The sequence below is a fragment of the Pinus tabuliformis genome, chromosome J, assembly GCF_031772625.1.
Source record: "Pinus tabuliformis cultivar Carrire ecotype Pingquan chromosome J, CPIR1, whole genome shotgun sequence".
NCBI classification, from domain to species: Eukaryota; Viridiplantae; Streptophyta; class Pinopsida; order Pinales; family Pinaceae; genus Pinus; species Pinus tabuliformis.
In genome coordinates, this window is record NC_142295.1 from 1,086,931,357 (window position 1) to 1,086,951,672 (window position 20,316).

Below are 20,316 nucleotides of genomic sequence, written 5' to 3' on the forward strand. Positions count from 1 at the left end.
TTTTTTATTGTTTTCAATATTTAACTTATGAGCTCCTTATAATAACTTAATTTCATTTTTCCCTCCATAAAATAAAGTATTAAGTGAAATAATAATAATAAATAATCATAAAACATAATATTCATTGAATTAAAATATATTAATAATAAATAATATATGGATTCAATTCATATTGTTATATTGTAATCTCATTTTTATTAATAAAATTATAAACATATCACATTAAAAGAAACAAAAAATAAATAAAAATTCATATTGATAACCATATATTTATATAAAAGGTATAATTAATAAATATTAAAAATTTAATTAATTTAACTAATAAATATACAATTTAAAATCAAAATATTTATAAATATAAAATAATGATGTAGGAGCATAAGTTTCATAGTTGGACTTATAGAAAGTCAATTTCAATTTACAAACGGGACTTGGATTCCCAAATTAGTATTTATGGAGCGATAAAGAGATAAGGGGAAAAGGGAAACTAAGATATTATACGGAGTTCATCAACTCTAATCTTGAAAACTATAATTATTTATCTATCTTTACTAGTGTTAAGAAGAAAGTGAACATTTCTAAGATAAGAAATAATTCTCTTGAACTTCATAATGAAACTGGCCATTAGCTTATTCCCAAAACAACATGGGAAGATTCAGTTTGTCAAAATAGATGTCAAGCTACCAACCTTCTTGACTCATTAAGCTAGAAAAACTATGGTGATCTGGAAATGCTTCTCTAACTAATTTTCAAAAATAGAAATAATATGTTAAAGAATTTTGATTATTCTTTTTTCCTTCTTAAGGACTCATGATTTCTAAGGCTAAGGAAGCATGTATTGCAGTAAGATTTCATTATAGCATGGTCTTTGCCTTTTCTTGATCTTTTTTTCTCTTTCAACACTTGTCAAAGAACCATTATTTTGTTTTCATTATGGCATGGTCCTTGCCTTTTCTTGATCTTTGTTTTTTGTCTTTCAACAGGTGACAAAGAAGCATTAAATTAGTGTTATATGACATAAGACTCGTGATTTGTAAGGCTAAGCAAGCATGTATTGCAGTAAGATTTCATTATAGCATGGTCTTTGCCTTTTCTTGATCTTTTTTTTCTCTTTCAACACTTGTCAAAGAAGCATTAATTTGTTTTCATTATAGCATGGTCCTTTGCCTTTTCTTGATCTTTTTTTTTCTCTTTCAACACTTGTCAAAGAAGCATTAATTTGTTTTCATTATAGCATGGTCCTTTCCTTTTCTTGATCTCTTTTTTTGTCTTTCAACAGTTGTCAAAGAAGCATTAATTAGTGTGATATGCTAGAAGCATTAATTAGTGTTATATGACATATGACTCATGATTTGTAAGGCTAAGAAGCATGTATTGCATATAGCATGGTCCTTGCTTTTTGTTGATCTTTTTTTTTGTCTTTCAACAATTGTCAAAGAAGTGTTAATTAGTGTTATATGCTATCTATTGCCTTACTTAGCTAATTAGTATTATATGCTATCTATTGTCTTACATAGTGTTATATGTTATCTCTTGCCTTACGACATTTCCTTTGCAACATCTGGTGCAAATGCTAGTAATTCCTTTTATAATTAATAATAATAATTTAAATAAAGTTGTTTTTAGTTAATTTTTGTGATTTTTTTAATCTTGAAAATGTGAAAAGTATCATAAACTAAATGTTTAGATGTTTATCGTGGATAGATTACCTATCCACATTTATCAACCATTTAAATACTTAATTTTAAAATAGTAAATACAGTTATTTCATAAATATTATTGATAAGTGAGTTACAACATATTTCTTAAGACTTGAATGTACACAACTCGGAAATAAATTCCCTACCAAACTACTCATGTTAAAATCCTTTAACAAAATAAAATATAATCAAAATGAAAAATTAACTTTTTTATATATTCATAAAAATAAATTATTCTATATAAAAAAATATATTTAAGTACACATTCTATTCTATTAATTTTCTATTTCATTTTGTATGAAAATAAAATTAATTTTCTCGATTGGATAGAGATATTGTTATCTAGAGTAATTGTTGTTGTGAATTTGAGGACGGTCTTTGATGACTACATTTTGACAGTGGTTTGTTTTATGTGATCTAGACCCATATTTCATACAAAACATTGGGGTCTCTGTTTTTCTGTTTTTACAGGCTTTTTCTGTGATAGAGGTTGAGACTTTGTACCTCTATTTTTCTTGGATTCTTCTCCTACTGGACATCTATTTGCAGTGTGTCTAGTTTTACCACAAAGCCAACATGTTAGTTTGTTCCATTGTTCTTGCGTAGCACTGTGCAAGTGAATATCTGACGGCTTGTAGTAGTGGGTCTTAGGGACATACCTGTAATATCTGTTTCTTTGTTGCTTCTTAGGCCGAGAAGATTGGCCTCTTTTATTGTAATGAAATTTGGTTGTCTTTCTTTCCTTTTTGGCTCTTCTCTTGATATTTCTTCATCTGACCAGTGGATCATCAATAGATAGTCCATATTTACTACAAACAGACTCACTGTCTGGAAGCTTAGACAGTTTTTCAAGAGATTTGTTAACTTTTGGGCTAGTACATAAGCCAACCAAAGCTTTTGTTATATTAGAATAAATCTGTCCCCATGTGTAAGATTCAAATGGCATTTGAAAAACTTCTTGCAGGTGAATGTAATTAACAAACCTTGAAGGTAAGGCTACTAGATATACCTGCTTCCAGAGAAGATTCTTTGAATCTTTTACCTCATATATGTGTTGCATCCAATCTCAATGGAAATCTTCAAACTGGGACATCTTATTGCATTTTAAGTTCATTAAGATGACTTCATGTTTATCAACCATCTCTGCTTCTGAGCCACACCAATGCTCTACGATCATGGAGGTCAATGCTCCAATCATGTTATTCTGAACAGTCCCATTAGTATTTTGTATAATATTTCCTTGCTCATCTTTGAGCAATTGTTCTTCCATCTTGGCTACTAAGTCTGGAGAAGACTCAGTTTCCCACCACCTTAATAGTGTTCCTGTGAAACATTGGATTATTGTTTTACAAGCTTCTATTTCATTTTCCCCTCTTAAGCACATGAGCTTATACTCAGTGAACATCATGTCCACCATCTGCCTGATTTGACCAACACTAAGGTTGGCAATGTTCCACTCTTTATGAGAATCTGCAAAGAATGTGTGGGAATCTGGGAGTTTGCCTTTGCCTCTTAGATCTAGAGCAGAGTATTTGCTGTACTGGCTTTCCAAGGGCTCATATATTGGAAGTACTTCTGCTTCCTTTTCTTCTTCTTTGAATAGAGATGCCAAGGAACTAGGTTCTTCCAAAGTAGAGGCTTCAGTTTTCTCTTTCTATGTAGGTGCAACTTCTTTGGGAAAAAGATGGGGAAACCTGTCAATAGGTTTGATAGGATCTTGTATTTTTACACTTCTTTTGTGCAAAAAGGAGGATGGAACTGGTTTATCTTCTTTTGATAAAGACATTTTATCAACTTTTCCTACCAGTTCATTCATTTTTCCTAAAGTGGAATCAATATGGTCTACAAATTTTTCTTCCACATTTTCTAGCTTCATCGGAGATTCTCTGAGATAACCTTTGACCACTGTTGTGGAATATTGTACATCATTCAAAGATTTATTTATATCATTAATAGAAACTTGAACAGTATTGAACTGTTCTTTTAATTCTGCAGATTTGGCTACATTCATCTCTAACCTTGTGACAGCTGTGTTAGTCCAGTTTAGCTGTTCACTGGCTTTTTGTATTCTGCCATCAATGCGTAGAGCATTGTCATCTTTTAATACTAGTGGGATGGCTTTAGCAGAATTCTAGCATTCTCCTAGGACTATTCCTTTGTAAGGAGGGAATGTCGTTGGAGTTTCAACCTTGTCACCATTTAGCGTTGACTAGAAGTGTTTAGATGACGTAATTGCTTCGAAATCAGTCATCATGATTATTTCTGACTGTTTCTTCTGCATCCATGAATCGAATGAAATCCAAGTATGGGTGTCTTCCATGAACTGTTTCCATTCTTGTGATAGTCTGATCTTATCTTCAACTGAATGGCTTAGACCAAACTCTTCAGCCTTTGGGTGAGTAAAAATATCCCAATTTAGCATAGCCTTCATCCATTGAGCACTAATTTTGTGCTTTGGACATCCATCCATTAAAGTAAAAAAAATTGCATTTCCATGACTGTAGGCTTTTTACAGTCATCAGGTATTTTGCCAAATCTTCTATCTGGGATTAAACCATTTGCCTGCTCTAAGTATCCAAGCCCATATCTAGGCTTTACTGGTCTCATGGTGCTAAAGATAGTTGTTAACCTCGGAACTTCATTTTCTAAAGTGGTTATTTCATGCATCATCAGAATATGCTCAGACTCGTGGGGAAATGCTATGTCTGAGCATTTAGGGTTTGGACAAGGGTTTACAAAAGTAGAAGGTGGAGCTTCTCCTGTCCTAGGATGATGATTCTCATGCATGAATATTTCAGCAAGCTGGCTAAGATTTACAGAGCAATGGCATTTTGGACATTTTACTTCAAGTGAAGAGAAATTTACTATCTGTTCAAATTCAAATAATGAAATGTGTTTACAAGAATTTGAACTGGAGCTAGAGCAAGCTGTATCTTCAAGCTCAGGATTTATGTACAATGGTGAACTTCTGCACATTTGATCTATTCTTTGTCTATCAATAGTTGATCTTCGAGCAAAGGAAAGAATAGTAGAATGGGGTTTTTCTCTAATGTCAGCAGAAGTAATTTTCTTAATGGTAGGAGGCTTGGGATTAGATACCACCCAGTGTTCTGGGAAATTAAGATCTTCCCACCTTATAGTTTGGTGTTCAATCTTTTGATTTCGAGAATCTATCAACACCACTACACTTGCTTTTGACTCTTTGCTGGGGGCATGTAAGACTGCAGGATAAAGGGTGTTTGTATGATGGAAGCAGCCTCTGGTTTGTATGGCAATATTGTGTCTCTTTTTGGCCATATCAAATCCAGTTGTCTAAATTTGTAACTGAAGAATATTTTCAATTGTTTCATCAAAAACATATACAGAGAAATTAGGATAACAATCGAAATAGACAAGGCCATTGGACAAAGGAGCTACAATCCCACCTATCAATGAGTCAGTGTATTTGTTATGGGTCAGATCTCGAACAGTGGCTAAGACTAATGTGTTTGGACCCTGATGTGTTAAAGCATATATACCAATGCGGATGCATCCCAGATGAAGATACTGAGTTTTTAATCTTTTTGCCTCGGCCTTAAGTTGTTTGGAATTTAAAAGAGGAATGGATTGTACACAGTCTGAATTATCTTGAATTTGACTTATAGATTCCTTAATAGAAATTCTAGTTGCAACCTTCAAATGAAAAGTAGACAGGTCTGAGTAAACTTCAGATGCATTTATTCTAGGTAGCTGCCATCTAGCAGAGGGCTATGTTTCTTCATATTCTAATTCAGCAGAATTTAGAACACGACTAGATGCTGATGAGAACATATCCCTAAGGGGATTATCATGAACAAATGATTCTTTCTCTTCCATTTCGCGGAAAGAAATAGACTTTCTATAAGGCTCCATTTAGATTTTGAGTGTTTCTAAGTACTAACCTGAACCAAATGCTTTGGCTCTGATACCAATTTTACGCAGGGGCTTCAATGAAGCTTGCAACATCAACACAGCTGTTAGGCCTTGTTGAGTCTCTTCTCTGCTTTTGCCACTTATTCTGATTTACATGAACCCATACACGAACCTACTAGCACATTTCTCGCTCTGTCGACCTCTTCAATGGCATCCTCACCTTACACGGTCTAGCATCCCTTTTATGCATTGGCAAACCTGTGGCGAACCTCAATACAAAATAACTTAAGTAGATACCACCTTAGCAGCTCATTTATAATGCACAAGTACTCAAATGCGGAATAAATAACACTCTCTTGTTGGAAATAATACTGAGAGGGGGGGTGAATCAGTATTATCAAGTCACTTATTTTCTTTTTCAAACCCAGATCATATATGCTACTTCAGTTAGATAAAACCGCGTATATACGCAACTACAGAGAAGGAAACTCGCGTATGCAATGCAGACTTATAATTTAATTTATCTTACAGATGTTGATCATTAATCTGTGTATTAGAATCAAATAAACAGTAACCAAAAACAGTAAAACAGAGCTGAAGACAATCACACACAAGAACACAAGATATAAGGTGGAAACCCAATGTGGGTGAAAACCACCTGCTACAATTCGTCTCTATCTTATTTTAATTAGAAACTTCTTTTTACAATGTACTGGTGCAGTCCTTTACCAGTACGCAGGCTGCAACCTGCAGAGAGCTACAACCCTCTCTCGTTCTCCAGCTTCTCCTGGAAGGGAGCTACAACCCCCTTAGCTCTTGCACTAGCCAAGATACTAGTACGTAGGTGCTGGCCTACAGAAGGCTACAACCTTCTCTCTCTTCTAGGGACCACATTTCATAAATTTTCAGACTGGATCCATGAACAATCATTCATCAAGAATTTCTGCATCAAACAATCTCCTTTTCACCAATTAGAACTGAATCAAGTAGATACTTCTTTGACAGTTGTACCCAAAGCACAGTAAGAGTAACCACACACCAAATTCTGAACCCAGAACACTGCAGCAATAAACAAAAGCAGCTAGATCACAACTCAAAAGATATACGCTACTTCAATAACCTGAAACCTGCGTGCATATGCTTCTGTGTTTGGACCAACCTGTGTATACGCTGTTTTTATTCATTGAACCAGCGTGTATACGTGCCTTAGCTTCACTGAACCTGCGTACAGATCTATAAAGGATAATTCACTCTTTCAAATATTCAGACACTAATTAACCCAGATTATCAGATTTATAGATCAAGCATGCGCCATATATAACAAATCAAAATCATACAAAGAAACTATCATTCAAGCCTAAATATTATGACCCATCAATAGAACTTATCCTTCTCTTTGCGCTAAGGTTCCTCCTTCATTCAGATCCAGATCTGCACCATAACCCCAATCACCAATATTTCAGATCTAGCACGTATTAGATATTCAATTCATTCAGATGATCCTTTTCCAAGTGATCTCCTTCCTCTTTTATAGACTTAGGCCTTTCACAATACCACGGTCCAAAACCATAATAAAACAATACCATGGACCCAATACTTGGGATCAACACTTCTGACGAGATACCATGGTCCAAAACCATAGGTTCAAATACCAAGGACTAACTACCACGGACCAAAATTAAGTTTTCCAACATATACGTGCTTTTCCTTGTGTGAAAGTGCATGTATACACATACGCGCCTTTGTAACGTCTAACCCGCGTGTATACGCGCCTTCGTCTATGTGAACCTGCGTATATATCTTTTTCTTCATTCTGAAGGCTTGAACTGAGATCTGGAACTGAGATCTGTCACCAGAGAGAGTTGCCATCAAGGACAACACCTGTGCCATAGCTCCAAACCTAAACTGAGATCTGTAACTGAGATCTGTCACCAGAGAGAGTTGCCATCAAGGACAACACCTGTGCCATAGCTCCAAACCTGTGCCATAATGCCAACAATCTCCCCCTAATGCCAACAATCTTCCCCTTTGGACTTGATGGCAACCCCAAGATCCTCAAATTCATTCTCCCCCTTTGTCATCGAGGGCAAAGGGTGGTGCTCCCCCTGAGTACATGCTGAAATCTCTGCCCTGCAGTGCTGACCATGCTCCCCCTGACTGTAGGAAAGATTTGCAAAAAGATGTTCTTCAAGAAGAACCATGACTTATACATCATAAAAGACCTTCCTATCACCAAAAGACTCAATACATACATCCATCACCCAACCAAGTGGGGATACATCAGAAATTTACATATGACAACCAAGTACATTTCATCTTCATCCCGGGCATAGTGGCGAAACCAAAATAGGCCGTTACATGACCTTGACACCACAAAAGAGATACATGACATAGAGACGAAATATCTAGAGCAAGACTTATGAAAGTCACCAATAACTGATATCAGCAGCATCTGTCAATCACCATTCAGATTAGCAACCAAGATTTCCTTCTATTCTCCCTCTGCCTTTGTTCCACCTGAAACCAACAACAGCTATGAACTAGAACCAAAAGCTTCTAAGATAATGCCAACAATGCATCATTAGAAGTTTATCCGCTCCCTCTGAACCTGTGCCAGATGGTCTCTGCCAGACCCATATCAAACTATCTTCAACCAGAGCCTGTCCCTACTGATATCCATCAAGCCTCCATATACGCGACTGTCTCTGCACAATCCTCCTCAGGCAACTAGCGTACACCCATTTTCTTTGAAACACACAAGTTTTAACAGCAAGATGATGCATCAACTACTCCCAGCTTATGTCTAAGGTATTCAAAAGTTTCCCTGGGCAGTGGTTTGGTGAGTATATCAACAACTTTTTCCTTAGAGGGAACATACTCCAGCTTGACCTTTTGTTCCAGCACTTGTTCCCGGAGAAAATGATATTTGATAGGTATGTGCTTGGTCTTTGAATGCATGACTGGGTTCTTTGAAATGCTGATTGCACTTGTATTATCACATAAGATGGAGATAGGTGGTGTACAAGTGATTTGAAAACCCTGCAAGGTTTGCATCTTCCAAAGGAGTTGAGTGCAGCAAGATGCAGCAGCCACATATTCCGCTTTAGCTGTAGATAAAGCAATCGAACTCTGTTTCTTGCTGAACCAAGATACTAATCTGGAACCCATAAAGAATGCACCACCACTTGTGCTCTTTCTGTCATCCACGCTTCTAGCCCAATCCGCATCTGTATAAGCATGAAGAGTGAGATTTGTATCTCTAGGATACCATAAGCCATAATTTTGAGTTCCTTGAAGATACTTGAAAATTCTCTTCACTGCCTGAAGATGAGTTTCCTTTGGATTTGCCTGAAATCTTCCAACCATTCCCACTGCATGCATGATGTCTGGTCGGGTACCTGTCAGATAACGTAGACTTCCAATCATGGATCTATAGGTTGGTTGATGCACTGCTGCTGATTCATCATTTGCACTGAGGCTGCATCCTGTAACCATAGGGGTACATACTGGTTTGGCATCTTCCATGCCATATTTCTTCAAGATCTGCTTGAGATACTTGGTTTGAGACAAAAAGATACCGCCTTCATTTTGTTGGATTTGAAGACCAAGAAAATATGTCAGCTCTCCAAGTAATGACATTTCAAATTCTTTCTACATCACCAAGGCAAAGTTTTGACTCATAGCTTCTTCATTGCTACCAAAATAATATCATCTACATACACAACAAGTATCAACAATTTGTCATTTTCAATTTTTATATAAAGATTGCTATCTACTGATCCTTTTGAAAAACCTTGTTGATGAATGTATTTGTCTAAATGATAGTACCAAGCCCTTGGATCTTGTTTAATACCATAGAGGGCCTTCTTAAGTCTGCATACAAGTTTTGGATCATTTCCAAGGATGAATCCATTTGGTTGCTCAATATACACTTCTTCTTCTAAGTCTCCATTCAGAAAAGCTGATTTCACATCCATTTGAAATACTTTGAACTTCTGAAAGCTTGAGAGAGCAAGGAACATTCGGATGGCCTCAAGTCTAGCAACAGGAGCAAAAGTTTCTTCAAATTCTATTCCTTCTTGTTGAGCATACCCTTTACAAACAAGTCTGGCCTTGTTTCTAATAACTTCCCCATTTTCATTCAATTTGTTTTTAAAGATCCATTTTGTCCCTATGACATTCTTATCTTTTGGTCTAGGAACCAACTCCCAAGTGTTATTCTTTTCGATCTACTCAAGTTCTTCATCCATTGCCTTGACCCAACATTCATCTTTGCATGCCTCTTTTACATTTTGTGGTTCAGTGGAGGAGAGCAAAGCCAAATAGCTTGAGGCTTCTGCAATTGTTCTTCTTGTTTGTATACCTGCCTCTTTTTGCCCCAAAATTTGAGATTCTGGATGATTCTTCTGAACGTACCTAGATGGAGTCTTATCTTCTATCCTTATCTGTTCTTCTGGTGCCTCTTGAGCTTCTTCTTCATCATAGTTCTGATTTGATGTTGAAGGATAGTCCTCATCATCTTCGAAATCTTCGGAATTCACTTGCCTAGGAATGTTTCCTTCTTCATCAACCACTACATCAATGCTGTCAACAATTCTTCCAAGTCTTTTGTTGTAACACTTATATGCTTTGTTGTGGGGAGAATAACCAAGGAGAATGCCTTCATCTTCTCTAGGTTCAAACTTGCCAAGATTTTCATCATTATTTTTAATATAGCATTTGCTTCCAAAAATTTTGAAATATTTTACCGAAGGAGTCTCACCATACCAGAGCTCATGAGGAGTTTGAGTGCTGTTCACCTGGACATTTGTCTTGTTGAGAATAACAACTGTAGCAAATGCGGCTTCACCCCAGAAAGTTGCAGGAGTTCCAGACTCATCAAGCATTGCACGAGCCATTTGTTGAACCGTTCTGTTCATCCTTTCCACTACTCCATTTTGCTGAGGAGTCCTAGCTGTAGAGAATTCCCTTCTTATTCCATGTTCTTCACAAAAATCGAAAAATTCATTCAAGGTAAATTCTCCTCCTCGATCAAACCTGAGGCATTTGATTCTGAGATCTGATTCATTCTCCACCAAGGCTTTGAATGATTTGAACTTTTCAAAGGCTTCGTCTTTGTGCTTCATAAGTCCTATCCAACACATCCTGGAATAGTCATCAATGAATAATATAAAGTATTCTTCTCCTTGAGGTGACATTTTCCTAGTTGGACCACATACATTAGTATGGACAAGTTCAAGCGGCCTGCTGGCTGATCCTTCCTTCTCAGGGAAGTTAGTTCTGGTTTGCTTACCAAACTGACATGATTTGCATATTGTATTGTTTGGGATTCTGATGTCTAGAAGACCACGAACTGCCTGGTATTTGCATGCTTTCCTTATCTGTGAGAAACTAAGATGCCCCAATCTTCTGTGCCATAGCCAGTGTTCATCATTCTTGCTCAGATAGCATTGATGTTGTCCTTCTTTGAATATGTATAAATTATTTGGATTCCTTACGCCTTTGATCACTGTTTTTCCCTGTATCAAGATCACGAACACTACATCCATTTGATCGAAATATTACCTCAGTTCCTTGATCACGCATCTGGCTGACACTTAATAGATTATGCTTTAAGCCATCAACATACATGACATTTCTAGCTTTGACCCTTTCTTTCAACTGAACAGAACCTTTACCTTTTATGAGAGCAGGGGTGTCATTTCCAAAAGAAACCTTCTTCTCCTTCTCTAAGGCACTATATGACTGAAGTTTTTCTTTATCACTTGTCATATGTTTCGAACATCCACTGTCGATGTACCATTGATTTTCCTGCCCTTTCGCATATAAGGCTATACCACATCTTTCTGGTTGGGGTTCTTTTATTCTCCATGATTTGGCACTTGAGGTTTGCTCCTTTTGAGTTGTATGTTGAAACCTGCTACTGCATTCAGAATCTTCATGACCGAAATTGTTACAAATATAACATTCTATTTCATTTTCAAGAGCAGAGAAGTTGTTGTAAGTCCTTTTCATGATCCCAGTCATACTCCTTTGTTTATGAGCTTCTCTAGTCATGATTGTCTTATAGGCAACACATTGAGCTGCTTTGTGACCAAAGTTATGACAAGAAAAACATTGGCCATTGAAGAAACTCCTGTGATTATCAAATCTACCAGCCAAATGATTGTAGTTCCTATTGACATCCATTCTTGAGGCAAATTGAGAAGGTTTTACCTGTGGCTGGTTGTAGCTTCTGTTTGTCCTTAAAGTAGATTGCCCCCGATTTACCTGGTGATTTCCATTGGGTCTTTGTTCACTTCTTCTTGCAGCATCAAGATAACTCTTGGAGGTAGATGGTTTCTGCGCTTGAGTTGTTTCTTCATTATATCCCAAACCTGTCTTGATTAGTGGAGAGCGTTGCACCTTGATAATCTCATCTAACGTGTCAGATCCTTTAACAAATCTAAGATTAAGAGCTTTTGTTTTCTCAATCTCTTTTCTCAGTCCCACAATTTCACATTCTAACTTTTCATGATGTTTTTCCTTTTCAGCAAGTTGGAATTGTAGAGTATCTATGATCACATTCTTCTCTTCTAAACAAATTTTGAGTCTAGAAATCTCTTCATAAAGACTTTCTTCATCTATAACATCCACAAAATCATCATCTTCAAAATCCATTAAAAGTTTATATTTATTACCTTGTTCATCTTCGTCACTATTTGAAAGTCCATCACTATCTTCATGAGTGTAATAGATTTTCTTATTTACATTCTGTTTCTTGTTCCATCTAACAGGTTCCTTACCCTTGTCAATCTTATCCTTATGAGGACATTTGGTAGCATAGTGACCGACTCTTCCACAAGCAAAGCATTTGAAAGGTAACTTACCTCTGAATCTTCCAGCACCCCGTTGAAGGTTCTTGACAAAATTTGATTCTTCCTCTTCTTCTGACACGTGTCCCGACTCACAGTAATCTCCTTTGCCTGAAGCCTTGAAAGCAGCTTCTCTCCTATCTGATGGTCCTCCTTTCCTCATTTCATAAGCAGTCAGAATTCCGTGCAGCTGTGACAATGGTAAGGCTTCATAGATTCTCTTTTTCTTCTATTGCAGAAACTTTAGATTCAAACCTAGGTGACAAAGATCTTAGAACCTTTTCAACCACAACAGCCTCTTTTATTTCTTCACCCAAGTTTTTCATACAATTAACAATCTCATCTACATGAAGGAAATAGTTAGCCACACTTTCATCATTGTGCATTCTGAGATTTTCATACTGAATTCTGAGGGTTTGAATTTTTGCTCATTTTACCTGTTCATCTCCTTCATAGCTCAGAACAATCTTGTCCCATATTTCTTTTACGAATTTATACTGCATAACCTTGACGAATTCTGATTGAGATAGACATCCTAATAGAGTATTGACAGCCTTTGCATTTGTTTCATATTGCTTCTTATCAGCCGGATCTGTAGGAGTTGCTGAAGGAAAAGTGTACCCTGTATCTATGATATCCCAGACTTCTGTACCAAGAGATTGAAGATAGGCTGTAACTCTTACCTTCCAATAGACGAAGTTGGTCCCATCAAAAATTGGTGGCCTGATTGATGCTTCTCTCTCGTAGTTGCTCATGATGATGGATCTTCCTTCAAGCGATCAAGCTTCTTCAGAAGGACCTACTCTGATACCAATTGTTGGAAATAATACTGAGAGGGGGGGTGAATCAGTATTATCAAGTCACTTATTTTCTTTTTCAAACCCAGATCATATACGCTACTTCAGTTAGATAAAACCGTGTATATACGCAACTACAAAGAAGGAAACCCGTGTATGCAATGCAGACTTATAATTTAATTTATCTTACAAATGTTGATCATTAATCTGTGTATTAGAATCAAATAAACAGTAACCATAAACAGTAAAACAGAGCTGAAGACAATAACACACAAGAACACAAGATATAAGGTGGAAACCCAATGTGGGTGAAAACCACCTAATGCAATTCGTCTCTATCTTCTTTTAATTAGAAACTTCTTTTTAAAATGTACTGGTGCAGTCCTTTACCAGTACGCAGGCTACAACCTGCAGAGAGTTACAACCCTCTCTCGTTCTCCAGCTTCTCCTGGAAGGGAGCTACAACCCCCTTAGCTCTTGCACTAGCCAAGATACTAGTACGTAGGTGCTGGCCTACAGAAGGCTACAACCTTCTCTCTCTTCTAGGGACCACGTTTCATAAATTTTCAGACTGGATCCATGAACAATCATTCATCAAGAATTTCTACATCAAACAATCTCCTTTTCACCAATTAGAACTGAATCAAGTAGATACTTCTTTGACAGCTGTACCCAAAGCACAGTAAGAGTAACCACACACCAAATTCTGAACCCAGAACACTGCAGCAATAAATAGAAGCAGCTAGATCACAACTCAAAAGATATACGCTACTTCAATAACCTGGAACCTGTGTGCATACACTGTTGTGTTTGGACCAACCTGCGTATACGCTGTTTTTATTCACTGAACTAGCGTGCATACGCGCCTTAGCTTCACTGAACCTGCGTACAGATCTATAAAGGATAATTCACTCTTTCAAATATTCAGACACTAATTAGCCAAGATTATCAGATTTATAGATCAAGCATGCGCCATATATAACAGATCAAAATCATACAAAGATACTATCATTCAAGCCTAAAGATTATGACCCATCAATAGAACTTATCCTTCTCTTTGCGCTAAGGTTCCTCCTTCATTCAGATCCAGATCTGCACCATAACCCCAATCACCAATATTTCAGATCTAGCACGTATTAGATATTCAATTCATTCAGATGATCCTTTGCCAAGTGATCTCCTTCCTCTTTTATAGACTTAGGCCTTTCACAATACCACGGTCCAAAACCATAATAAAACAATACCAGGGACCCAATACTTGGGATCAACACTTCTGACGAGATACCATGGTCCAAAACCATAGGTTCAAATACCAAGGACTAACTACCACGGACCAAAATTAAGTTCTCCAACATATACGCGCTTTTCCTTGCGTGAAAGTGTGTGTATACGCATACGTGCCTTTGTAACGTCTAACCCGCGTGTATACGCGCCTTCGTCTAGGTGAACCTGCGTATATATCTTTTTCTTCATTCTGAAAGCTTGAACTGAGATCTATCACCAGAGAGAGTTGCCATCAAGGAAAACACCTGTGCCATAGCTCCAAACCTAAACTGAGATCTGGAACTGAGATTTGTCACTAGACACAGTTGCCATCAAGGACAACACCTGTGCCATAGCTCCAAACCTGTGCCATAATGCCAACAATATCCCCCTAATGCCAACATCTCTTATATTAATTCAACAAATGGATTACAAAAGATTACAATCTGTTCATTCCTGAGATAGACTGTGTTGGCATTCACCAGACTTTTGCTACTCAACTAGGAGATAGCTTATTGGAGGCTACCTGGCGAAATCACAAACTCAGTCTTTGAACATTGAAAACCAACACTCTCATAGACAGACTCCCTAAATATCTGGCCACTTTAGGTTCTCACCTATGTCGAATACACAGATGCACAGGCTTCTTAGATCACCTAAGACTTTTGAGATCTCTACGTGATGCAAGCAGATCAGACAATAGTCCGCAGTTGCAGAGTAGGAAAATCTCTCGACTCTTAAACACAAAAAACTCTCCAAAATACCCAACTCCAAATGCCTTGAATGAGCCTTTCCCCTTGCTTATATAGGAAAAGGAGGGGACAAACATTCGACACTCAAGCATACAAATTTAGTACTAATTATTCTGTCAGTTCGTGAGATGTGGCTCAAAGTGCACCAAAAGTCAGAGAAGTGCTCCTAGTCTCGTGACTGAAGAATCTTTGTACTACATTACACAGTGGAGATTATCGAGAATCCCATGGAAAGCTTAAATATTTACAAAGTGGATACTTTTTTAAACGATGAATCCCACGAGAACACTGGTCACATTCAGTCGATGACTGGACATCATAATTACATTGTGGAGGCTTTATTGGAAAAGCCCACAAGAACCAATTATGTAATGTGAATACCAAGAGGGGTAATCCCTGGAAAGCGAATTCTAAGATATATCATTCCATCCCATGCTTTAGTATAGATTCGTCTGACGATCATGGGTTTATTGAGTACATATTGGTGTTTTATTTTAGTCATAACTAGCCATTCATCATGTCTAGCCATGAATTATTGTAAAGTTGCATGGTCAGGATATTGAAATAAATCTCTGACCTTTTTACATGGTATATGGAAAAATTCTACAATATTTCTTTCTTGACATTTGTCACACTGCATTTGGAAGTAACTTTCATAGAAAACTGGATCAATTGCAGTTCTATTTACTCCATAATCTTTCCACCAGTCTCTTAGCCATTCTGCTTGCTGATTCTTTGCATGTTTCCTGTGGATCCAAATTTAAGCTTTGTGAAATGAATTTCCTCTTTTCCATCAACATTTAAAATATCCCACCATAATTTCTTGTAACTGGAAAAATTATAAATGGTATCTGGAAAAATGAGATTTGGATCATTTTTTGGCCAGAGTGCAGCATTATTTCTCATGATTGGCCAATTTGTATTTCTGGTTCTGTTAATCGAGAAAAATCGATGAAAGATTTTTCTTCTGTCTCCTCCTTCTGACCATACCATTGCAATGTCATGGAAGGCATACTATAATGCTTCTTCAGCCTGGTGGGCTGCGGCCATACTGTTGTTGTACACCATATCATGTATCCACCGATTTCCTTTCGGAAATACTCTTCTTTCAGGAACAAGGTGTAGGATGTCAGTATGAGGTTGCAACTCTGCATCTAATAAATTTGTATTTTTGAGTTGTCATGTAGGTTTCCAATTATTTTTGTATTCATCCCAACTCTGATCTTCATTGATTGTTCTCAATACTTCTTGTTGTTGAGTTGGGTCCCATTCTGTCACAATGATCATTACATGTTCTCGACGCTGGTTTTGGATATGTTCTCTGCTGAGAAACTCTGGCAGACAATTTTCTTCCCCTTTTATATGCTCAACTTCAAAATTGAAGTTAGCAAAGAGAGCTTGCCATCTTGCGAATTTTGCTTCTCCTGGATTTTTGATGTCTTTGGTTAAGACTTTTTTGAGGGCTGATGCATCTGTTATGAGGAGAAAAGGCTTATTGACAAGATGTATTTCAAACTTATCTATACAGTTCCATGCTGCCTTAATTTCTTTCTCTATAGTAGAATAATTTCTCTCAGCAGAATTCCACGTACTTGAAACAATTTGGACAATTTGTTCTTCATTATTTTTCTTTTACTTCAGAATTCCTCCCCATCCAATGTCACTGGCATCGGATTCAACAATATTATATGCATCATCATCGAAGATGTGCAAAATAGGAAGGGATTTAACCTTGGCTTTTATATTTTTAGCTGCTCTGGTGTGTGCTTCAGTCCAAGGTTCTGGATTCTTTCTAAGGCGTTGATTTAACAAACTTCTATCTTTAGCACAGTCTTTATAGAAGTTGCTAACATAGTTTAAGCATCCAAGGAATCTTTGGAGCTGTGTACTATCTGTTATAACATCTGCAAATTTACTGGAAAATTCCAGAGCATGTTTTTGTAGAAAGATTTGGCCATTAAAAATTGTATGGCCAAGAAACTTAATTGAAGTTTGAAAGACTTCAATTTTCTTTTTGTTGAGAACAAGACCATTTCTTTGAATGGTTTTTACAAAAATCTGTATGTGTCGAAAATGGTCCTGGACATTCTTGGAAAAAATAAGAATATCATCAATATATACAATTAACCAATCAAAGAAAGGTTTAAAAATGGAATCCATCACCTTTTGAAATTTGGATGGTGCGTGCTTGAGAACAAAAGGCATCACGTTCCACTCATAGTGTCTTGCTGGCACACTAAAGGCAGTCTTAAATTTATCTTCTTCTGCAATTGCAACTTGCCAAAAACCTAAGTTTAAATCAAACTTGGAGAATACCTTAACACTTGCAATCCTACTGATAAGATCCCCTTTATGAGGAATTGGGCAGATATTGTCAGCTAAAATAGAGTTCAGAGGTTTATAATTGATTACCAATCTAGGAATTCCTCTGATTTGTTCAGCCCTTTTGTTTACATAGAATCCATAGCAATTCCAGGGGCTATCAGATTCTCTGATTAGCTTTTTCTCCAAAAGCCTCTGTATTTCTTTTTCACAAAGATCTCGGTACTCTTTATTCATTGGTATGGCTTTGCTTTTGCAAGGCCTTCCTGTATATTCTGCCTTGTATGGCAGTTCCACTGAAAATTGCTTTCGATGCCAGAAAGCATTTGGCTCTTCAGCACAACATTCTTCTTCAATCTGCTTTTTAATTGCAACAATCTTCTTCTGGTTGTCTGGATGTTTTAGCTGTTGTGAAACTTGAATAGTGGATTTTAGATCTTTAAGATCTAGCAATTTTGACTCAGCTTTATCCAACTCCTTCATGGCTTGTACCATTGTTGAGACTTTGGGATTTGAGATGTAAGGCATCTCGATCCTTTTAGGAATGCCACTGGAAGTTGGAAGTGTAATGAAATATCCGCCTCTGTTTTTCTTCGACCTGATTGACCCATGAGGCTCTACTGCTGCTAGAAAGATATTACCTAAAATGCAGTCTACTGGGATGTCACCGACTACAAATTTCAACTTTATACAATGATTTTTAAAAAAAATTGAAGCCTTGGGGACCTCATAGTTAAGTGTTTTTTTGCCTAAACCAATCACTTTTCTTTGTGCAGACATCCAATACTTAGCTGGTATTACTTTGGTGCTTAGGATATTGACATTTGATCCTGAATCAATGAGAGCAGTTAGACAAAACATTTATCCTTGAATGCATATGTTTACCTGCACATGGTGTTGTTGATACTCTATTGCAAGTATCCTCATTTCTTGAAAACCTGCAGGGGCTTCAACGAAGGTATCAAAGCCAAAGCGTTTGGTTCAGGTTAGTACTCAGAAACACTCAAAATCTAAATGGAGCCTTACATAAAGTCTATTTCTTTCAGCGAAATAGAAGAGAAAGAATCATCTGTTCATGATAATCCCCTTAGGGATATGTTCTCATCAGCATCTAGCCGTGTTTTAAATTCTGCTGAATTAGAATATGAAGAAACACAGCCCTCTGCTAGATGGCAGCTACCTAGAATAAATGCATCTGAAGTTTACTCAGACCTGTCTGCTTTTCATTTGAAAGCCGCAACTAGAATTTCTATTAAGGAATCTATAAGTCAAATTCAAGAGAATTTTGACTGTGTACAATCCATTCCTCTTTTAAATTCCAAACAACTCCAGGTCGAGGCAAAAAGATTAAAAACTCAGTATCTTCATCTGGGATGCATCCGCATTGGTATACATGCTTTAATGCATCGAGTCTAAACACATTTGTCTTAGCCACTGTTCAAGATCTGACCCATAACAAATACACTAACTCATTGATAGGTGGGATTATAGCTCCTCTGTCCAATGGCCCTGTCTATTTTGATTGTTATCCTAATTTATCTGTATATGTTTTCGATGAAACACTTGAAAATATTCTTCAGTTACAAATTCAGACACAATATTGCCAAAATGAGACACAATATTGCCATACAAACCAGAGGCTGCTTCCGTGATACAAAGACCCTTTATTCTACAGTCTTACATGCCCTCAACAAAGAGTCAAAAGCAAGTGTAGTGGTGTTGACAGATTCTCGAAATCAAAAGATTGAACACCAAAATATAAGGTGGGAAGATCTTAATTTCCCAGAACACTGGGTGGTATCTAATCCCAAGCCTCCTGCCATAAAGAAAATTACTTCTATTGACATTAGAGAAGAACCCTCTTATGATTGGAGCATTGAAGCATTGACCTCCATGATCGTAGAGAATTGGTGTGGCTCAAAAGCAGAGATGGATGATAAACATGAAGTCATCTTAATGAACTCAAAATGCAATATGATGTCCTAGTTTGAAGATTTCCATCGAGATTGGATGCAACACATATATGAGGTAAAAGATTCAAAGAATCTTCTTTGGAAGCAGGTATATCTAGCAGCCTTACCTTCAAGGTTTGTTGATTACATTAGCCTGCAAGAAGTTTTTCAAATGCCATTTTAATTTTACACATGGGGACATATTTATTCTAATATAACAAAAGCTTTGGTTGGCTTATGTACTAGCTCAAAAGTTAACAAATCTCTTGAAAAACTGTCTAAGTTGCCAGACAATAAGTCTATTTGTAGTAAATATGGACTATCTATTGATGATCCACTGGACAGATGAAGAAAGATCAAGAGAAGAGCCAAAAAGGAAAGAAAGACAACCAAATTTCATTACAATAAAAGAAGCCAATCTTCTCGCCCCTAAGAAGCAACAAAGAAATGGATATTACAGGTATGTCCCTAAGACTCACTACTACAAGCCTTCAGATATTCACTTGCACAGTGCTAAGCAAGAACAATGGAACAAATTAACATGTTGGCTTTGTGGTAAAACTAGAGACACTGCAAATAGATGTCCAGTAGGAGAAGAATCCAAGGAAAATAGAGGTACAAAGTCTCAACCTCTATCACAGAAAAAGCCTGTAAAAATAGAAAAAAACAGAGACCCCAATGTTTTGTATGAAATGTGGATCTAGATCACATAAAATAGACCACTGTCAAAATGTAGTCATCAGAGACCATCCTCAAATTCAACAACAACAATTACTCTATTCTTC